The 23,011-nt window shown below is 38.2% G+C and overlaps 1 protein-coding gene across 1 annotated transcript in view; it reads right to left on the bottom strand.

The window, feature by feature from the left end:
* Positions 1 to 1,652: 1,652 nt before the first annotated feature.
* Positions 1,653 to 23,011, bottom strand: part of LOC101083672 (ADP-ribosylation factor-like protein 5A) — a 761,586-nt gene continuing 740,227 nt past the window's right edge. Inside the window, exons 10-12 of the transcript XR_006595697.1 lie at positions 6,425 to 6,615; positions 6,196 to 6,326; positions 1,653 to 1,707 (exon numbers count right to left, since the gene is read on the bottom strand). The gene's annotated coding sequence lies outside the window, so the exon portion shown is untranslated. The remainder of the gene's footprint in view (positions 1,708 to 6,195; positions 6,327 to 6,424; positions 6,616 to 23,011) is intronic.

The raw sequence follows: 23,011 nt of genomic DNA, 5'->3' as shown, positions 1-23,011 counted from the left end.
GCTGGATAAAGGATTCTCGGCTGCATATTTCTTCTGTCTAGCACCCTGAAAATCTCGTGCCAATTCTTTCTGGCCTGCCAAGTTTCAAAAGAGAGATCAGTCACGAGTCTTATAGTTCTCCCTTTATATGTGAGGGCACGTTTACCCCTTGCTGCTTTCAGAATTTTCTCTTTATCCTTGTATTTTGCCAGTTTCACTATGATATGTCGTGCAGAAGATCGATTCAAGTTACGTCTGAAGGGAGTTCTCTGTGCCTCTTGGATTTCAATGCCTTTTTCCTTCCCCAGTTCAGGGAAGTTCTCAGCTATTATTTCTTCAAGTACCCCTTCAGCACCTTTCCCTCTCTCTTCCTCTTCTGGGATACCCATTATGCGTATATTATTTCTTTTTAGTGTATCACTTAGTTCTCTAATTTTCCCCTCATACTCCTGGATTTTTTTATCTCTCTTTTTCTCAGCTTCCTCTTTTTCCATAACTTTATCTTCTAGTTCACCTATTCTCTCCTCTGCCTCTTCAAGCTGAGCTGTGGTGGTTTCCATTTTGTTATGCATTTCGTTTAAAGCGTTTTTCAGCTCCTCGTGACTGTTCCTTAGTCCCTTGATCTCTGTAGCAAGAGATTCTCTGCTGTCCTGTATACTGTTTTCAAGCCCAGCGATTAATTTTATGACTATTATTCTAAATTCGCTTTCTGTTATATTATTTAAATCCTTTTTGATCAGCTCATTAGCTGTTGTTATTTCCTGGAGATTCTTCTGAGGGGAATTCTTCCGCTTGGTCATTTAGGATAGTCCCTGGCGTGGTGAGGACCTGCAGGGCACTTCCCCTGTGCTGTGGTGTATAACTGGAGTTGGTGGGCGGGGCCGCAGTCAGACCTGATGTCTGCCCCCAGCCCACCACTGGGGCCACAGTCAGACTGGTGTGTGCCTTCTCTTCCCCTCTCCTAGGGGCGGGATTCACTGTGGGGTGGTGTGGCCCGTCTGGGCTACTTGCACACTGCCAGGCTTGTGATGCTGGGGATCTGGTGTATTAGCTGGGGTGGGTAGGCAAGGTGCACAGGGGCAGGAGGGGCAGGCTTAGATCGCCTCTCCTTAGGTGATCCACTTCAGGAGGGGGCCCTGTGGCAGCGGGAGGGAGTCAGATCCGCTGCCGGAGGTTTGGCTCCGCAGAAGCACAGAGTTGGGTGTTTGCGCGGAGCGAGCAAGTTCCCTGGCAGGAACTGGTTCTCTTTGGGATTTTGGCTGGGGGATGGGCGGGGAGATGGCGCTGGCGAGCGCCTTTGTTCCCCACCAAACTGAGCTCTGTCGTCCTGGGGCTCAGCAGCTCTCCCTCCCTTTGTCCTCCAGCCTTCCCGCTTTCCGAGCAGAGCTGTTAACTTATGACCTCCCAGACGCTAAGTCGCGCTTGTTGTCGGAACACAGTCTGTCAGGCCCCTCTGCTTTTGCCAGCCAGACTCGGGGGCTCTGCTTGGCCGGCGAGCCGCCCCTCCGCCCCGGCTCCCTCCCGCCAGTTAGTGGAGCGTGCACCGCCTCGCCGCCCTTCCTACCCTCTTCCGTGGGTCTCCGTCTGCGTTTGGCTCCGGCGACTCCGTTCTGCTAATCCTCTGGCGGTTTTCTGGGTTATTTAGGCAGGTGTAGGTGGAATCTAAGTGATCAGCAGGACGTGCGGTGAGCCCAGCGTCCTCCTAAGCCGCCATCTTGCCCACAACATCTAGACAGAAAGATATTAAAACATGCTTGATTCAGATAGTTATGAAGCGCGGTCAAAATATTAAACTAGTTAGACTTCCTGCTCTGCCAGAACTATAAAATTAGTATAACAAAAAATCAAGAAACATGTGAAATTGAGAAACATGTCATAGGATAGTACTTTCTTTATAAGGCTTAACAGGTACTAACCAAGAGACAGTTATTTTTATGTGCTTAATTGTGATCCTGAAATATTAGCAATCACTTTAAAGTCAACACCTGGATCCACTGAGGCTCTTCAGAGGTGTGCACTTCACCTCTCAGTAAGTTAATGTGGATAATCTGAGGTGAGAAAAAGTTCCTCTCTCATCCTTACTACAGCTCAGACATTTACCGCTTACCTTTCTCATTAAAGTACTTTTAGTTCTTTCTGTAGAGAATTGTAAGCTAGATTCAAGGTACTTTTGTTTGTGTACCCACATTCGTTTTCAGAGAAAAGAAGAGTAAAGAAAAAATGGGATCAATATTTAATGTCATTTATTTTCATACATTTATTTGTATGTCATACTTAATATTTGTTTTATGAAGAAGTTGTATTATTTGCTCCCAATGTTTAAAAGCTGCTATATAGCAGATTTATAAAGAAATTATATACATTATTATATATATAATTCTCATTGATATATATTACATATAATAATAATATTAATAGAATTGATCTCTCTAGGTGTGTATACATGTATACATGAAACAAGATTCAGTCAACTTTTTTGTAAAAATTCAGACAGTAAAATATATTTAGCTTTGCAATTTGTACTTAACTCTGCCCACCACTGTAGTGTGAAAGCAGCCAGAGGCAATATGTAGGTCAGTGGGTATGGCTGAATTCCAATGGAACTTTATTTACAAAGGCAGTCTACTGGACATTTGGCTCCTGGGTTTGCTGAACCTAGGACCAGAAACATTCTGCCAACCTGAAACTTATGAACTGACAATTATAAATAGTCACATGATTTTAGGAAAAAGATATAAATGTCCACTATCAGTGCTATTGTTCAATACTTGTATAGATTTCCTAGACCGTGCAAGAAACAAAAAGGAGTTATGTATTGGAAAGGAGGAGCAAAAACGATCATTTCTTCTAGATGTTTGACTGACAAACAGAATCAATGGCTAAAGTATTAAAAGAAATAAGATTATAATGATAGAATAGCAACATTAAAGAAATCAATTGCTTTCCTAAACATGAGCAATTAGGAAACACAATGACAAAGGGATTCCATTAGCAATAATGCCAAGGTCTAAATTGTATCTTGGAATGAAACTAACCAAAAAAGCCCTCTAGTAAGAAGTTTTTCTTTCTCTGGGGGAAGATTTGAGATGGCAGTCACCACAAATTTTCAATAAATTTAATGTACCCTCAATCAAAACTCCAAGATATTTTTACTTTCGGGGGGGGGACTTATCAAGGATTCCAAAAAGTTCAATTTGGTTCTTTTTATAGCATGCCTTCTTATTTTTTTATAGATATTACTTCTTACTTTTGGTTTCAATTACAGCTTTTATTTTTTAAATTGTACTTAGCATGCTTTTCAATATTTGGTATCTGTCAGAATAAATTTGTAGAAGTCTTGTTTCTAATATTTACATTTTATATTTTGTAATTATTCGTACTTTTGCTGCCTGGTTTTCTTATATGTGTGTGTGTTTAATTTTCACAATCAGAAGATTTTATTTGTGGGGAATCTCTGAGGCCTATATTGAGACTGTGTTCTTCCAAAGAAGATTTGACTTTGATTCTACCATTTAGTCCACTTTAAGTTTTCGATGATGTGCATAGTGCAAATTCAGGTCTTAAATCCACCTAAGGCCTGATCCATTATTGTACAATCTGAAGGGAAATTTTGATTCTTTGTACCCAGAGCCAAGGCCAGACACATATTTCCTAACTGCCTACCCTGGCAATGATTTTTCCATACATCGTGGCTCTTGCCTTTCATGAGCATTACTTTGCACTGGAATCTCAGATTCCATGTGTCTTCATGTAAGGGCCCAAGCTTTAGGAACTTTCCCCATGTTGATGGACATTCATCATAATAATGGCCATTAAGACCAAAGCTCTAGGACCCTGTCAACAGGAAGGGACCCATAGCAGTCAAACTTCACCTATAAGGACCGAAATTTGGTAATGTCTTGACCTCAGAAGATATCCATTACTTCAAATCCACCTATGCTTAGTATCCATACTTATAATCATCTAGACATGGTTTATCTGCATTTTTAGGTGTTTTACTCCTGCAGATTTTCAGAATAATTTAATATGCATTATTGCAATAAATAGGAATTTTTTGTATTATACATTAGGTAGAACTAGGAAACTTAAAATGTTTCCCAACACTCTGCTTGATATCAAACAATTTAGTGGTACATTTGGATTTCATATATATTTGGATTTATAAAATACTGTTCTTCATTATGACCTTTATAAAATCATCTTGCATCATATTTATTTTCAGGACTGATTATTACTTGTCCTATTATATATTTAGTAGTTTATTTATGGTCTGTGTGCTTCATTCTTGGCCATATCCCCAGTACCCAGAGTGGGGCTCAGCAGAGGGGATTAAAAACATTTATTATTAACCGAATCAAGAATCTTTCTATTTCCAAACACAAATGTAGTTTTCAGGGTTAATACAGATGCAATAATTCATGCCTCAATGTAAAATAATAAACATCAATTACTTTCCTAGATATCTGTATCTGAGATCAACTGTACCATTTACTAAAAAAATAGAAACATTTAATTATATAGTTGGGGTGAAGAGGTGATGGAGGTTTAGAGTTCTCCCATTCACTAGGACAGCCCCTAGCCACATGTAGCTATTTTAATTCAGGTTTAACTTAGTTAAATTAAAATTAAACATTTTAAAGTCAGTTCTTCAATAATTCTCCCTACATTTCAAATACTCAATAGCTACCTGGTGCTATTAGCTATTGTATGTACTGGACAACACAGAATATAGAACATTTTCCTCAACACATCATCACAGGGAATTCTATTAGACAGCTATGGTTGGGTAAATTCTGAAGGATCAGAAGAGGTGCAGAGGGAGAAATTTTTCTGCAGTAGAATTAGTAAGAGTATTCGAACATCTGTTCCTTATGAGTAAAGAAAGAGGACTCCAGAACAAGAAGACGAACCCCATCTTCTTCCACTTCTGCCACCAAGACCTCTTGGCAAAAATATTTGGTTATTTCTAACTCAATAATGGTGATGAAATAATGATTACTGAGCAGAATTTTGTTTGGATCTTCTTCAGGGAAAGACATTTTAGAATTGTTTGTTTGTTTGTTCCTGCATGTAATATAATAGTTTAAGAGCTAGTTAAATTAAAATTTATTTTCTTTTTCACTATGTGCTTTCCTAAGCCACTTAATATGGTTTTATGCATATACAATCTGTCTTTATAATTCTAAGGCCAGTGAAAAAATTGAGGGCTTAAATTCAAGAAATTATTCAAGAAGGGTATTTTAACTTATATTTGAACAGTGACATTAAAAAATTAAAGGGACAGGTCTCAGTGATTTGGTTGCAAGATTTAGGACTCATTTTTTTTTTTTTCTTGTATTCTCCCAGTCCCATTCTGATAGGTGATACTTGAACTTGATTGGCAGCCAACCCAACCCAGTATTCTCTATCTCTTGAGGATGTATATAGGGGCATTTCTTTTGAAAACAGCTTTTCCATTTTGATAATTTTCCAAGTCTAAATCTTGCTACCTCAAAGTAGAATTCAAAACAAAATGAAACAAAACAAAACAGAAGCACAGCCTGGCCTCACTTGCTTCTTGCTTTTAGGGACCAGATGGTTATACTTTTATCTTCTACCAATCAAGTGAATGCATGTAAGACTTAATTCAGAACTAGTAATATGAGAAAGCAAGCTGGATCTAGGGCAATCATTTTTTCTGGCTTGAGTGTAGTAAAGGCAGCAAGCTGCTGTGAAGACCAATCCCTGATTCCATAACTTTCTGATCATGACAGAGACAACATTGACAGTGCATCCAGCAAAAGCAGCTGTGACTTCAGGTTCTTGTAGCTTCTTCAGGATAGGAGTGCAGGTCTAGAAACAGTACTATATAAGTAGCTTCCTAGTTCAGAGCTTTCTAATCATGATGGAGACAGCACCAACTTTACCTGATGTCTCTTTCTTGGAATGCCTCTAATGATCCTTGGGAGTTTTCTACATTCCTAAATAAATCCCTTTCTCATACAGTTATCTGCAGTGGACTCTATCATCTACAACTAAGATTCCTAACACACCAAACTATTGTAGGTTCAGTAACACAGAGGCAGAAACCAATGAGATCTACCCTACTTCCCAAAAAATCATTATTGTTATTGTTATTATCAAATAGATGATTTACGCTTGATGGAAATTGCTCAGAATTGTGTAAAGTCATGGGCTCACTGATAAAAGTGAGCTGTAGTTTTTTCCAACACTCACCTCTACTTGAACACGGGCAAGCATTCTAATAGGATATAAGGCGATGAGATCAGAGCCAATGTTCTGTTTTTCTCTTGCTGGTTTTCACATGTTATATGTTCTTGGTTCTTTCTCATTGGACTGGACTTTGCCTAATGAGAGAGAAATTGATGAGGAGTATTCTGAGGGCCTCAACTTTATTCCCAAGTTTATCCCATGTTTTATGTTGTCTTCATGCAAACTTTCTTACCTATAGAATTATTGTAGGTAATTTATTGGACAGCATAGCCCCTAGGGCTTTAAATGAGGCTCCCACTGCCTCTCATTTAAACAGATGCCTGGGACAAAGGGGTCTTCATGTTGTAGGATGATTGTTATCCATGTTTACCAGTCCATTTAGCTTTTCTTTCATCTTGCAGGAGTGGAAAGCAAGCTGTGTAACTGAAACACATGCATGACATAATTCTCATCAAATTAGTCGGGGGAAAAATAGTGGTGTACAACAAGAACTTTAAGATGATATATCATAAGCCTGAATTTTGCTTCAGTGTTACATTTTCTATGACTACGCTAAGTTACAATTTTTTATAAAGCGACAATATGATAATATAAAAGGCAATAGGATACCATACATTCCAGAAAGAGCCCTGACAAGTTCTCAAACTCATCTCCAAAGTAATTATATGGGAAAGAGCTAGGAAGTTGTCTGCATTGCCCAGAACAATCAGTCTTTTGTGTTTCCATAAATGTCTCATTTCTCAAAGCCACATGGGTGACAAAAAAAAATACTTTAGTATGAAAGTAATTATGGTACCACAATAGAAGAAAAATGACCTGGCTCTAGAGAAGGGGGAGAAAAACTAACCTGATAAACAGCATCAGTCTTGTCTAGACCATTCTGATTCTCCCCCTCTTATTTTCTGGCCATGATAAAAAAAAAAAAAAAAGGTTTGATTTGTTTTGAATCAGAGATTGTGGGGCTCAGATGCTTTTGTTTAGGAAGATTTGAGTTTTTGCTCGGAGTAAGCTAAACAAAATCTTAATTTTTATTCTAGAATTTCCCATGAATTTAGGATCCTCATAATGTGCATTCAAACTTCTGAGGCATTGTGAGATTTCATAAAAAAGTTTTTTATTCTATACCACGAGAATATTGAATGGAAATAACAAGAAATTAAACAAGGATCCTGTAGTTATCTTTACTTCCTCTGTTTCTCCTTCTTAAAAATTTCAATGTCAAATATTTGTATTATGCAGATGGTCTTGTGTCCCTAGGCCCCTAACTCAGAGATCACCAACCTTTTCCTGTAAAGAGCCAGATAGTAAATATTGTAGGCTTTGTGTGTTATATGGTCTCTGTCACAACTACTGCTGTATGCCAGCAGCCATAGGCAATATATAAAACAATAGGTGTTGGTTGAGTTCCAATAAAACTTCGTTTACAAAAACAAACACTGGACCAGATTTGGCCTATGGGCTGTAGTTTTTCTACTCTTGTCTTAAAAACAGGGAACTCAATTTTTCTAGCTATAATGTTTGAAAAACTCTTTGGAGAGGGATATAATAGGTTTTCTTATGTCTGACAAAAGACATTTAATGAAGAATATCAGAAAGAGCACTGGATTTGGGTCAGGGGTGGAAAAGCAAGTAGTGGTTTCAACATATGCAAAACAAAACATCCAGAAAAGCAAAAGCCAGTAACACGAGTCCAAGATCAAAAGGATCTGTGGTCTGAAACAAAAGAGAAGGTTAAATATCCCAACCACGTATACATCACAGGCATGACAATGAGTAGGTATTAAGGGAGGATATTTAAACAGTCCCCAAATGAGATTACACAGACGAAAAGTTCTTGACCCCAAGGAAAACAGTTGGTTTAGCTAGATATTCTTATATGAAAACTGGGGCTAATAGATAAGAAAGACTTGGAGCGAAGCCGCCAGTGTTAAGAAAGTCTATTTGGGACAGTGAGCAAGAGAGTAGAGATATAGATCATTTCTAACATTTATGAAGTCCCTTGGTGAATTACAGAGGACAATAGGGTACAAAGAAGTTCTGTGTCACCATGTTCAGGGAGAAACCTGGTACTAGACCACCTTTCGCCTGTGTGTCCTCCTGGTTCCTCTCTCCCACTGCAGATTCTCTCATGACTGTATTATAATCCTAAGCCTAAAGACTGGCCCAGACAAATGGATGACATTTATCTTGCTCTTCTGCCTTCCTTCTAGCACCCATCTGATGGGCACATTTGTCTTCTGATAGAATGACTACAGATCATGTGGATGAAGTAAGCTGAGAAAGGTGAATACTGAAAAGTGTTTGAGTGAATTATACTTAGCACTTAGCTTAAGTGGGGTCTTCCTACAAATGTTTTGGCATCTTTTCTTCTTTGAAAGGTAATTCTTTTGTCTGGTGGAAATCATGCAAAATGCCACTGATTAGGTGTACATTCTGAGAATTGCATCCTCACATTGGATAGTTTCTTCTAGAACCTGATGCATTCACTGATTAGGGGCTATTGTCTTGGGAATGTGTGAAAATTTGATTTCATATTCAGGAGGATACATATGCATTTAAGCAGTATGTTTGAGCACCAAGATAAAACTTTTGATGTTTATATTGTTAAATGTAGTTGCTTAAGCCAAAAATAGCCAAGATCCCACAAGAATATAAAATTTCCCTATAAGTGTTCTCAAAAAGAACTTCTAAAATGCCATATTCAGTGAGATGCCAATTCCATTCTGTCTCTTTCACATTCATTCATTTCTTTGCCATCTACTCTCAACAGCTTTCCTTCCTGGGCTTACACCAGGGTTATCCAAAGTGAGATTCATACAGTGCTGAGATTTTAAATGGTTATTCAGTAGGGCACAAAAAGGAAATCCTAGAATTTGTGTCAACATTTATTCCTTATGTAAAAATAAAGAAGAAATAAAACTTACTAATTTTAAATATTTATATATTTATATTCTTTAACATACAAGATAATTATGCACATAAATGCATGTAATATAATCTATAATATAACATACATGTGTATTCAGTTATGATAGTTGATATGTGGAATGACATTGGTGTTTTGAACAATGGTAATTCACAAATAGCCACACTTTATGTTTTGTGGAGGAAAGTTTACTTAGAAAGGGAATATATGGAATTAAACATAAAGAAGGATAAAACTATAGAGAAGAACAAAGAAGGGTTAATACATCAAATTGGGTACTTAGAACATCCAACTTTCTTTTTTTAAATGTTTTTATTTTTTATTTTTGAGAGACAGAGAGAGAATGAGCAAGAGAGGGGCAGAAAGGGAGACACAGAATCTGAAGCAGGCTCCAGGCTCTGAGCTGTCAGCACAGAGCCTGACTTGGGGCTCAAACCTAATGAGCCATGAGATTATGACCTAAGTGGAAGTCTGATGCTTAACTCACTGAGCCACCTAGGCACCCCAGAACATCCAACCTTGTGGCTGGTGAGGCCTCACAGTGAACAGCTGGGTTAGATAGAGTCCAGATTGAGTGTCTCTGGGAAGAGTGTCCTCCCCTCAGGTGAGGCTTCCAACTAACTATTCCCACCAGGGCAACAGAAATACCATCCATGTGTGATCTGCAGTTAGTCATTAAGTTTGCCTATGTGCAGTCCTGAGCAAGCTGGGGTTTTTTCTCTTGTCATATCTCACAATCTTAGGAGCCTGGGCATTTGTTTGTTCCTCTTCCCTCCCAGAACCATCCCAGTGGGCCAGCCTGGTCTGGCTCATGAAGAATGTGAGGCCCATAAATTCCTCTTGGCACCAGGAACAGAAGGACCAATTTTGATCCCAAGGTCGGATATGGAACACAAGCCAACTAAGCCCCTCATGATTGTGTAGGTGTGGCTCTGGACAGAAATGCATGACAAGTCACACAAACAAGTTCTATACAGAACAATTCATATCCTTACTCAGTTTCTCAGATGTTCCCGTGTTACACAGAATACCCAAGAGAGCTGAGGTGATAGTGTGACTCCACCATGTAGAATAAGACTCCAGAAACAGAGTAAAAGTCTCCACATGCTTCCACATATATTGTTATGAATGGTTTCAATTTAAAAATACATGCCAGTAACAAAGCACTAAGATTTGTTCTAAGCCACTACAGAAATAGCAGAAAAGAAATAAGAACATACGAGAGAAAAAAATTCTCAGTGGCTAGCTATTTTATTTTTTCTAATATGATGCTTTGCACGACTACTGGTGGTGAAGCTGACTTGACTAGTATTAAAAATACACAAGAATTCCAACAGCTGAATGGGATTTCTGATGGGTTTCATTGCTTCCATGTCTTTTCTGTTCTACTCTGTCCTTCACTGTTTCCAGAATGAGCTAACTTCTTGAAGCTCACCTCCGGTCACTCTATCTTCCTCTTCATGTGCAAATACTGGCCACCCAGTGTGTACATAATCTTCAGAAAAGTATAAGGTGAACCACTTCATGATCCTATTTATTCTTTCTGTTTTTTTCTTTTACTCTGCACTAAACATATTATATATTCTTGCCATGTTAGACTACACAAGTATTTCTGAATAGCCTTATCTAGAAAATCATGAACTCTTACGTTCCTCTTATGTACCTCAAATGTTCTGCATTTCCAAGTTAATCTTAAATGGTGTTATCTTCATAAATCCTTTTCTATTTTTCTCACTGAGATTTTATATCTTCTTTTATATTTCCATTTGGTACAGTTGTCTTATCTCTCTCTCTTTGATTGAAGCAATTCTGTCTTATTTGCCTTTATACAATTCTAGGATTCTTTGTTAAATTGGATTGGTTCCTCTTCTTCCAAACCCAGTTGAAGGCCCATCTCCTACCAACCTTCAATAACTATGCAATCTTTCTCTGAGCCCCCTCACTGAATGAATATATATATATATATATATATATATATATATATATATATATAGTGTTTTAGCAAGAAACAAAATAATTGTTTAAAATGTTTATTTATTTTGAGAAAGATTGAGAGATAGAGAGACAGAGACAGAGACAGAGAGAGACAGAGAGACAGAATGAATCCCAAGGCTCCATGCTGTCATTGCAGGGCTTGCACTCACGAGCTATGAAATCAAGTCAGATACTTAACAGACTGAGCCACCCAGGTGCCCCCAAAATAAGCTTTGAATATTACAGCCATGTTTTATGCTTAATTGGGTTGTTCACTCCATGACAACACAGGCCATGCATTATATTTTATTAAAACTTCATAATTCCTAGTGCAGAGGTCATTAAGTATATGATGTTTAGTAAACGAGTGCTGACTAAACATGTAAAAGTTACCATGTAATCTATAGATATTTTGTTTCATAACTCACTTGGACAAAATAAAACCTTTTGTGTCAGGCTGTACCTTTCAAAGATGACCACGGACAGTATTTCCCATTCTACATGATACTGTTCTCATCAAGAGGTATAGTCTCCGCCTTCTCCTCTTGAATTTGAGTGGGCTACTGACTTGCTTATAACCAATAAGAGGCTGTGGAGATGATATTCAGTAACTTCTGTCTCTTTGTCAGAAAAAAAAACATGCAACTTCTTGCTTTGCTTGCTGGAACATTGACACTTGAAGCCCTGAACCACCGTGTTAAGAAATCTGATTACCTTGAGGCCATTTTGCTGTGAGGAAGCGAAGCTATATGGCAAAGCTACATGTAGGCACTCCAGGTTAACATCTTAATTTTTGAGTTTTCTTATCCTAGGTTCCAGTTATGTGAGTGAATGAGCACTGAGATGAATCTATGCTCCTGATGTTGAGTCAACCCAGCTTTCAATTCTTTCCAGTTCAGGCCCCAGATATTGTAGAGCAGAGACAAATCATTTCTGCTTTGCTCTTTCTAAATTACTGAACCAAAGAATCTGTAAGCATAGTAATAAGGTTGTAGTTAAGTTTGAAATGCTATGTTAATTAGCAATATTATCTGGATACATTCTTTCTGATTTGGGGGGAAATATTTTTATGCAAACAAATGTGTTAAGAAATATGATCTTTGATTATGTTTTTAGACATATAAAACCATACACGGGCTCACAACTTTCCATATCTCAAAGCCTGAAGACCCTGTCACCATCTTAGCCTTCTAACACAACCTTCTAATTTTCTATAGCAATAATTTGTAAGGAAAAACCTATGGGACCACAGAAGAAATTCTGAATAATTAACAGAGTGAAAACCTTTTAATATCTCTTTACAATCATAATGGATGATTCTTTTATATTCTGACAGCTGTATTTTGGGAGGCCAAACAACTTCAATTACATGGGCATGTTTTCCTAGATTTCAAAGATAAGTAAGCCCCTCCTAAAATTTATCAATCTTGGCTTCCGTTCATTGACACCAAGATATATGTAGAGTTTTCCCCAGTAAGTTCTACCAAATAAAAAGGGACTGTAATATCTGGCTTATCCAAAGCCTTGTGATTCTCAGAATAGAATGTAGTAATAGGGGCAGAGGCAGAGAGAGGTGCTAGAATCAGGATAGCATTCACCATTCCCTCTTCTACCCAGTGAGAAGCTGAGCTCTGAGCAAGACAATGAAGTCATGTGTAGGCAGGTGCTGTATGTACTATAAGCACATAAATATGTACTATTCTACCTGTAATTTACAAAGACCATGATCCTTCTTGGTGAACACTGACCTTAGCTTTGACTCTTGTCAGAAAAAAATAAACACACACACACACACACACACACACACACACACACTGAACATTTCCCAATCTAATTGTTTACCCAGCATGTGGAAGAGTCTGTGCTGTTCATATCCTGGAAATAATTCCTATCACAACAGAGCACAGAAAAAATGTTTCATGTATAGCAGAAGCCACAACTGCTTTAATATTTAGCAGTGGTTTTCAGGTAGTCTATTCTAGTCACTTGCTAAGTTTCTGACCCTTTGGTTTGCTTTCCTCATTGGTGGTTGTGTATTCTGTTGCTCTGATTTCTTGTCTTGCTAGCTTGCATGTCAATTTCTTTGAAAATTCTGAGCATGCTGAAATTTAATCTATCTGAAAATACCGTGGCTTTTCTGGCTCATGGGCCAAATAAGACATTCAACCTCAGCCAAATCCTTGGATAACGTGTAGGGTTTCTCTATAAAAGCTACCCTAACTAGTTAGGTAAGTAATACAAGATACGCATTTCACACATGATTTATATTGGGTGATAGACCAGCAAAGCTTACTTGCTGAAACCAAGTTTTCTCATGAATATTTATTGGCATTTGTTTATGAGCAAACCATATCATCCAAGTTTACCTAAAATAACTCTAAGCTTAAGCTATTTATTGCAAGTGGGCCATAAATGGGTTCACTTTGTAGGGATTTTGAATTACCTTTGCCTTGAGACTTCAAAGGGTTCAACACATTTTCTAAGAAAATCTTAACCCTGTGTTGGATACTCATAAATACCTCAAAACATAGGTGGGATGACCACATAATTTTCTTGAAAAATGTAATATTCTTGCTGATCTTGTCAGTTTTCTCCTTTGCATCAGGGGATATTGTTTTCTCAAGTAGATGGGATCTGGAATTAAGAAAGCATCCTCCCTTTGGTACTAAACATGGCTATACTCCTAGTAACTATGATCATTTTCATTTTTTTAATGTTTGTTTATTTTTGAGAGATAAGAAAAAGAGTGAGAGCAGGGAGGGGAAAAGAAAGAGGGAGACACAGAATGTGAAGCAGGCTCCAGGCTCTGAGCTGTCAGCACAGAGCCCAACGTGGGGCTGGAACCCACAAACCACAAGATCATGACCTGAGCCAAAGTTGGACACTCAACCAACTGAGCCACCCAGGTGCCCCAAGTATGATCCTTTTCAAAAGTAAACTACAAGTCTTATTTTTTAAGTGGGACTAGGCCTGTGACAAATTTACTTGAAAATCTTCTAAGACCTTGACAAACCCCTTGTACTGGAAAAGCTGGATGCTGTGCTAGCATTTCTGAGTCCTCACTTTGTTATAAGTCACCTCTCTCTGATCTAAAGCTAAGTAATTTCTCAGGGACCTCATATTGTGTGTTTCAGAACAAATCTAGATGTTGACATCAATGAGTTCAGATAAGACTAGCACTTAACTTGCAAACTTGGAGAGTGCAATGTTACGGGTTGAATTATGTACCCTGTTCACAAATTCACTTATTGAAGTCCTAACCCTCAGTGCCTTGGAATGTGTAGCATTATTTGGAAATTGGGTAGTTGCAGATGAAGTCATTAGGGTAGGACCTAATCCAACAAGCCTAGTGTCCCTAAAAAAGGTGACATTTGTACACAAAGGCAGAGACACTAGGAGAAGATGGAGGCAGACATCAACTGATGCTTCTGCAAGCCAAGAAATGCCAAAGATTATGAGAAAACCACCGGCAACCAGAGGAGAGGCATGGAACAGTCTCCCTCACAGGCTTCAGGAAGAACCAACAGGGCCAACACCTTGATGTCAGACTTCCAGTGTCTAGAACTACAAGAAAATACATTTCTGTTGCTCAGTTTGTGGTACTTTGTTATGACAGACTTTGAAAACTAATATATGAGATTTAGGGTTAATACTTCTGCAAGGTAAATTTCATAACCTTAACCCAAATGCTCCACATTCCTATTTGTGTCCTGGAATGTTTGGGCCACAAAAGCAACACCTAATATGCAGACTTTTCTTCTAATTATGCATATATATACATATATATATATGTATATATATGTATATATATATATACATATATACATATATGTATATATGTATATATATATATATACATATATATATATGTATATATGTATATATATATATATATATATATACATACACACACACACATATATATAGTATACTGCTTAGCTATAAATATAAAAAAAATAGTATGATTTATTCTTAAAATTAATTATGGAGACCAAAGTTGATATGAGTTCCTGACTATGAAAACAGGTGACGTTTTAGAATTGACTTCATAGCAGGAATCATTTGCCCTATACATCTCCCTGCCTTTTAATGCCACTCTCTACATTAACCTTAGATCTGATATTTGAAGTGGCCGGAACAAATAGACTGTAATGATCATGTCAGAGAGGAAGGAACTTGGCTCTGCTGTTATGTATTTATTTATTTATTTTTGAGTGCATATTGGTCTGACTTATTCTCAAGAAACTGTGTTGTAGTACTACATACAGGATGCCATTTTTATATAGACATTCATTTGAGTTTGTAGAAAATGTATCCAAGATCTCAAGGAGAACATGCTATTCTTTTTACTAAAGGGTCATTTCATTGGCATGTGTTTCTGTAGAATAAAATTGATGTAAATTGAATTGCATTAAATTTTCCTCACCCCAAAACAAATGAGCAACCAAATCTATAGGTGCTTCTTATCTGTTTCATCTGTTCTGGAAAAGAAAATTCCATCTCCAAGTATTGGCTTGATTCTTCTACTGAAACGCTAAAGCTCTACCTACACTATTCCCAAGATAGCCATTTATAAATGATCATCACATTTTCCGCATTAAGTCTAGTTGTGGGGTCAGAGTTCTTAACATGGTGAACTATGGAGCTTCTACAAAATGCTGAATTGGTTTATGACTTGAAACATGTTTGTCACCCTTGCTTTTTGGTATCATAATTGGTATTTCACAGAGGTAACTATTTGAGAAGACTTGAAGTCAGTGTCTAAAATATTGTACATGCAGGTTGATAGTTATTTTGAATTTGACATGTGTATGTATACAAGTTTTATAGATTAGATAAATACACACATTTACAAATATGTATATTACAATTATAAATAAAAACTTTACATGCTATCAGTTTTCAGATTTTATGCAGCATATGGATGAAACTTATTTTTTTCCTCCATGAAGGAGCCAGGCTCATAGCTTCAACCTAATCTCATTTGAAACTTCTCTTCCTGTCATTTTTGATCTAGATGAGCCACTGATCCTTTCCCAGTCCAGCCCATGCAGTGTTCTAATTCATGAGATGTTACTTCCCACTGATCATGTTTTTGGTTAGTCCAAATATTTGGGCTGAAGTTCTAACTGGAGTTTATTCTAGGCCTTTGTCTACAATTTTTCAAACTTAGGGGTTTTACATTCAAAGCATCGTTCACCACTGTATTCTTTATCTATTTGGAGTAGCAACATATGCCAAAAATTTTCATCTTAACACACATTTATTACTTCACACAGTTTCTGGGGATCAGGAATCTGGGAGTGGCCTAGCCAGGTGGTTCTGGCTCCAAGTCTCCTATGAGGATACAGTCAGGCTATGGTCTCTCCATAGCAATGCTCACAGCATGGCAGCTTGCTCATCCCAGAATGAGTGAGCTCTGTTTAACACTCCCTCCAGGTGATTATGCTGTGCACTCAGCTGGGATAGCCACTGACCTAAATGACCCTTTGGAAGATACACACCCATTAAAAATTCTCACTTAGCTTTCTATTGGGGAGCATTCCCTTGGTATTCCAGTACTTTTGGAAATGTCCATTTCCTTTAGTCTCCTATAGGGTCAGGAATAAATGAAGCTCTCCTCCTGGATATTGCACAATTCCTTGAGAATGCAGGAATTTAGGAGGGGTAGGTACACCAACTCTCACAAATGTCCTGTACCATTTGTTCCAAAATGGCTCTCTAAGCAACAGGAGGAGTTTTTATTTTTTTTGGCTACCCAAACCTACCCAGTGTGACTAAAAAATACTTCTCCTTCCCTCCTTTCCAAATTCAAGACCTTTTAACTCCTGCTTTACTTCTGGTGCTTCATTATACACAACTCCCTTCTGCAGAGAATTTGGAGCTTAGAAGCCTTTAAGCTTTCTGCTTAATGCCTTCCTTAACCTGTGCTCTGCAGCAGTTCAAACCCAACTGAAGGGAGGTTACACCATAGTTAAGTGCTTCAACAAACAGCATGGGCATGGACTTACCCAGCTATTAGTGGAGGACAGGGATAGAGTATTTTAGGATGCAATTTTGTTCTCCCGTAAATGGAGGCAAATCCTCAAATAAGAATTTTCTGTTTCAAACTTCCATTTCTCTGTGATTAAGTTTTGAGACTCTGCTACTCAGGAACAAAATGCTTTTAAATTTAACCTACTCTCAGGGCAATGTTCCTCTTAATGATAAATGGGCATGTTTCAAGCTGGGAGGTTAAAAGGTGAGGAAAGGCTAAACTAAAACCACCCTCACAGTACAGTGTTTCACTGTATGATAAATGGCACTGTTTCAGCTTGGGGGGATGAAAGATCTTACATTTGCTTTGAAGCACAGAGATATCCAAGTGCTCACTAAAACTGATTGTAGATGTATCCACAGAAGTAGGGGTAAATGGCTGAGTACAAGCTACTATTACACTGAGAAAAATGGCATTAATTTTTCTTTGCCTCTGAAAAACACATCTGTGTTGCCTAGGAAATCATTTATGTTGTTGTCCATAGGAGAAAATTAAAAAATATATAACAATTAAAAGTTTTAATCATTAAAATTTTTTTCACAGAAAATTAAAAAAATAAAAAAAAAAAAAAACCAGGACAAGAGTCAACCAAAACCAGCAATTTCCTACTGTCCAAAAGCTTACACTTTTGAGCATTTATAACTTGAAACATACCTCAAAGAACTTTCCCCTATTTTGGTCAAACACAGCATATCCATAAGAAAAGAAATTATTCCATAATTTGTTGATCTGATTCTTGGGTCCACAGAAGAGCTTAAAAATATAAAGATGGCTTGATTTTAGAAAAGGAGAGACAAGAATAAGGACATGAGTGATTATTTGAATATATTCAGGGGTCATGATGTCCCCTTTCACATATGAACTTTCATTCAAAGGTTGCTCACATGAGGATTATTTTTCCATTTCTTCTAAAGAACTTTCCACAATTAGCCTGACTTCACTTGCAAATGACTGAAATTATTAGAGGGAGTAGAGCACATAGAGTCAGTACTGTCCTTAAAAAGGCTACTACCATTTTAAATGACAGTATGAATTATTTAGAGATTCTAAACAAACTAAAATTTAAAGAAATAGCTCTGCTTCACATACCTAGACTCCTGCTGTGTGAATAAATACAATGACTTTGTTTCTTTTTGAAACTTTTTGTTTTCTGTTATCTAGTTCTTACCTTCATTTAAAAAAAAATTCCTATCACCCAAGTTTCTCTTTCCTGGTTCATTGGGCTGACCACTACTTCCAGGGCATCATGACCTCCTGCCATAGCCCACTCCCAAAGGTACACATTTAAAATCAGCCATTTTTCCTGGCCTACTATATCTTTGAAGACTAAAAGTAAGAGAAAGAAGGACAAGGAAACTTAAATTGCCTTGCCCATCAATTTCCAGTCATGATGTAACCCCCACAGCACTGTCACAGAGGCAAACCCTCTGCATTCTGACAGAAACCCCGCCTGGAGTCCAAATTGGATTGCTGCTTCAATACTCCCACTGCCATGTTGCACCCTGCAGTATCGATGGCTGTCTGAATTAGACCTGAGCTTGCTGTGCCTTTATAATATGGTGTCATAGCCTGTCCACGGAGCCTGGTGAGTTCTTCCAAATCTAGCCTTAACTTTACCACTTCAGGAAAGCTCAATTTGCTATATAATCAGAGCATCTCTCCACTCTTCTAGAATAAATTGGTCTTAATTTCTTTTTTGTTGTCATGTGGGTACTGAGTTTCACATAATTGTGTTAAATCCTTCGCAAGTAGTTCAATATGTCTCTGGCTGATTTTTTCCTTTTCCTTTTCCTCTTCTCTTTCCTTCCCTCCACCCCTCTCCCTATTCTCCCTCTCCCTCCCTTCTCCTTTCTTTCCCTTTTCTTTTCTCACATGTAAGGTGAACCAGGGCGGGTGGTGGCAGAATAGTGAAAAAAAACACAGTTCTTATTGGAGTTTAAAATATTTCTTACTCTATTAAGAACGATAAGAGAAAGAAAGACAGTGTAGTGTTGGCCTTTGACTTTTCCTAACATTCATTTATTTCTATGCTAATTATCTGATCAAGACTTCTCATCTAAGTTAGAAAATAAACATGCAATGGGAATACTTTATAATATTGTAGGCTCTGCTAATGACCAAGCTCCTGCTAAAAGAAATATCTGCATTTATATAAAATACATGTGTGCATGTGTGTGTTTGTATATATACACATACATATATCCATATATATGAGACTAGATACATATTTGTTTTCCTTTTCATCTTGTAATATATCCTATGATGTTCTGTGATATGCTGGGGAAATCCCTCCATAGAAATGTGGGCTTCATTGCCAGGAGTGTGGTCTGGAAGCCTCGAACTCCTAGCTACCTTTTGGAATTGTTTGGCTGAGGAAAGTTGCCTCCCCCGAGGCAAGAGCCCATCTCTAGTGATGGACCGTGCTCAAATAGTCAATGTCTTTGAGGCAAAAAAGTCTGCCTCCTCACCCTCTCAGGAGGAAATCTGAAAGACAATTTGGGTTTAAGGGTTGCTATAGTGTAAGCGCTGACAGTAAGGCAACAACCACTCCTGCAAAGACACCTATCTCCAAAAAGCACATTGCCAGCCACAAGACTTTAGAAAGAGCCAGGCTACCCATGCACCAAAACTCTAACTCCCAGGCTTCTTTCTTTCAGAAATCTTGGTTGGTTTCTATAACTGACCATTTGGGCTGCTTGTTTTTTGTCTTCCTGTGGTTTAAATTCTGGCACTTATGTTTTAAATGCACAAATAAAGAAACCCTAGCCCCTCCCCCTGGACAGGTAGAACACCAGGCCTGGGGATCTCTATTTCTCTCTACCCACAACTTTGTTGTGTGACCCCAGATGTGCTGTGTAATTTCCAGGTCCTGTAAGTAATAAATGCTTACCCCCCCCCCCCCCACCAAAGTTTCCTGCTGGTTATTGCTGAGGGAGTCTTGCAATGATAAGAACCACAAGGGTCGGCCCTGCCACAACATTACTTCTGGACCAGAGGAGACTCTGGCACAAAACAATTGCTTATTGGTGAGGCCCATCTTCTCTCCTTGAGCAGTCCTGATCCCTTCTCATCCCTTCCCTTCTCAGGCGATTATTCCAGAAGCACCCCTAATAAACTTCCTGCATGCTATTCTTTCCCTCAGAATCTGCTCCCCACAGAAACTATGCTGTTACCCACTTCATTTCTTTATGGTTTAAAATACTTCAAGAGTAACATTATTAAACCTTGCAAACTGGGGCCTCCATTTTTTATTCAGGAAGAGCTCAGCTAGGATAATAGAAGCATTACAACTCCATTTACGTGAAAATCAATTAGGAAACAGGTATTAAAGAATGAAAAAGAAAAAAAAAACATGTGGGGTCTGCTCCAAATATAATGTATAATGCAACATTAGCCATGTCATTGTAATCCAGCTCGGGAAATAGTGAATTGCTAGACTGGGTAGCTGCCAACAACAGACTGGGTAGTTATTCCAAAAGAGAACAGATGTCCATATAGGACCCGAGTCTCTTTTTGTGTCACATGTCCCTGTTCAATTCAGCTACTCAGGGAATAAAAATAATCCTCGGGCTTGAATTTTTATGCAATGCTTTTGTTCCAAGGAGATTCAACAGTTCATGCATTCAGATAATAATGCAAATAAAAATAAAATAGTAACATTTATTGAAAAGTTACTGTCAATTAGATTATCTTAGTTATTGGACTCTAAGAGCAATTCTCTAAGCTTTTCTGAGAGGCTATACTTCTCTCTATATGACATATCAGCAAGCTGAGGCACAGAGACACCAAGCAATTTGCTGAGTTGCCTAGCTAAGAAGTGACAAATCCCAGAGCCAAGTTTATTTGATGGCACAGCCTCCAGTTATGTTCTGCTTATCAAACAGGGTGAAGCACCACTTGTGTAAAGATGCCGAATGAAATCTCTTCACAGACAAAAGGGGGATCAACTTTTCCGTCTCCTATCAAAAACTGGCTAGTTCATGTTCCAGTAATTTTAAAACATTGAGAAAGAAAGAAAAGATTCGATTGGGAATCGGGTGGTCTTTTTTTTTAAGTTTTTTTTTCAACGTTTATTTATTTTTGGGACAGAGAGAGACAGAGCATGAACGGGGGAGGGGCAGAGAGAGAGGGAGACACAGAATCAGAAACAGGCTCCAGGCTCTGAGCCATCAGCCCAGAGCCTGACGCGGGGCTCGAACTCGCGGACCGTGAGATCGTGACCTGGCTGAAGTCAGACGCTTAACCTACTGCGCCACCCAGGCGCCCCTCGGGTGGTCTTTTCATACATGTTTGTGGCCAGATTCCCACCTTTGTGCATCATCTCTTACCTCCACGTCCCCCTCATCAGTCCAAACCTCCTATTTCCTCTAATTCTGTTTCAAGTACCACTTGTTCCAGGAATTTATTCTGGATGGTTCCACTCTCCAAAGATTGACTGATAATTTAAACTCACTACCATCTGCCAATCTCAAATTGAGGTTCATTTTGAACATATTATATTCTAGAGGCTGTTACAAACATTATCTCCTTTAATCAACACAAAATAATTTGAAGCATGGGTATTGCTATTATTTCCATTTACAACCAAAGGAATGGAGACACAGAGAATACGTAACATATTTGGTCATTCACAAGTAACTGGTGCAACCTGGTTTTGAATGCATGGTCTGACTCAAGCACTGTTGCTTTGGCTTCAATTTCCCATTTTCCCCTTGATTAACTATCTTTTTTAAATTATATATTTGTGCATTTTCTTACTTAAATAATACTTTAAATTATAAGTTAAACTAAGATTCATGTATACAGATTTTGTCTTTCAAACACTAGCTTAAGTTCCCTTCATGAGGTCAATGAAGAATTAGGTATTAGGTCTATTTCTTCTCCTGTTCACTCACTGGCCCTCACAAGCTTCACTAGTAGAAAAATAGCAAGCAGAACCCATCAAGGTTAGACTGGCTAGAACTTGCTTCTTGGACACTTTCAGAAATTTCCCAATGGATGGAAATGTGATTCTTAGCATGCTTATAAGTCAAAGGTATATATAAGTCAAAGTGTTTTTATTAAAAATATTTGCTTTATCTTTTTTTTTTGTTCTGGTTTTAAAGTTTGTTTATTTATTTATAAGATAGAGACAGAGAGAGCGAATGGGGGTGGGGCAGAGAGAGAGGGAGAGACAAAGAATCTCAAGCAGGCTATGCACTGTCAGTGCTGCTGAACTCACAAACCATGAGATCATGACCTGAGCCGAAATCAAGAGTTGGATGATTAACCGACTGAGCCACCCAGGTGCCCCTGGCTTTCTCTCTTCATAAATCATATTATCTACTTCTTCACTGGATAGAGGGGAAAATGGGCAGTAGCCCAACTCCTCTTATGTCCACCTTTCCCCAATACTGTGGTCATCCTCGCACACCCTCAAGGTGTTCCTGGCAATACTCTAATCAAACTCACTGTCCCAACTCACTGTCCCAAATGAGTTCAAACTCAATCATAAATGAGTCATGGAATTCAATTAATTAAAGTGAGACCACTGAAGGTGTGCTATATTTAACTTATAAAACAAAGCTTCTTTGGTGAATTTCAAACCTCAATGAGTCAGATGGGTAATATATTTTGAAGAACAGTCAACTGACTTCATTCATTTTGGTCTACGCTTAACTTTAGATATGATCAAAGTGACGTAAAGGATAAAAGGAGTATTTTTGTCTTTGCCTTCTGTTTTCTCTGCAATTTAGTGATAGATATTGTTCTTGAGTCCTGGAAGGTCTCACATGTCATAGGAAACTGAGATTATATTTATGCTTATCAATATTCAACTGGCTATTTCAACACAAACCCAAGTGGCCTATAATGCAACACACTCTGTTTCCCTGAAACACCAT

Source organism: Felis catus, chromosome A3 (genome assembly GCF_018350175.1).
Source record: "Felis catus isolate Fca126 chromosome A3, F.catus_Fca126_mat1.0, whole genome shotgun sequence".
Taxonomy (NCBI): domain Eukaryota; kingdom Metazoa; phylum Chordata; class Mammalia; order Carnivora; family Felidae; genus Felis; species Felis catus.
This window is presented reverse-complemented; position numbering and strand designations above follow the sequence as displayed.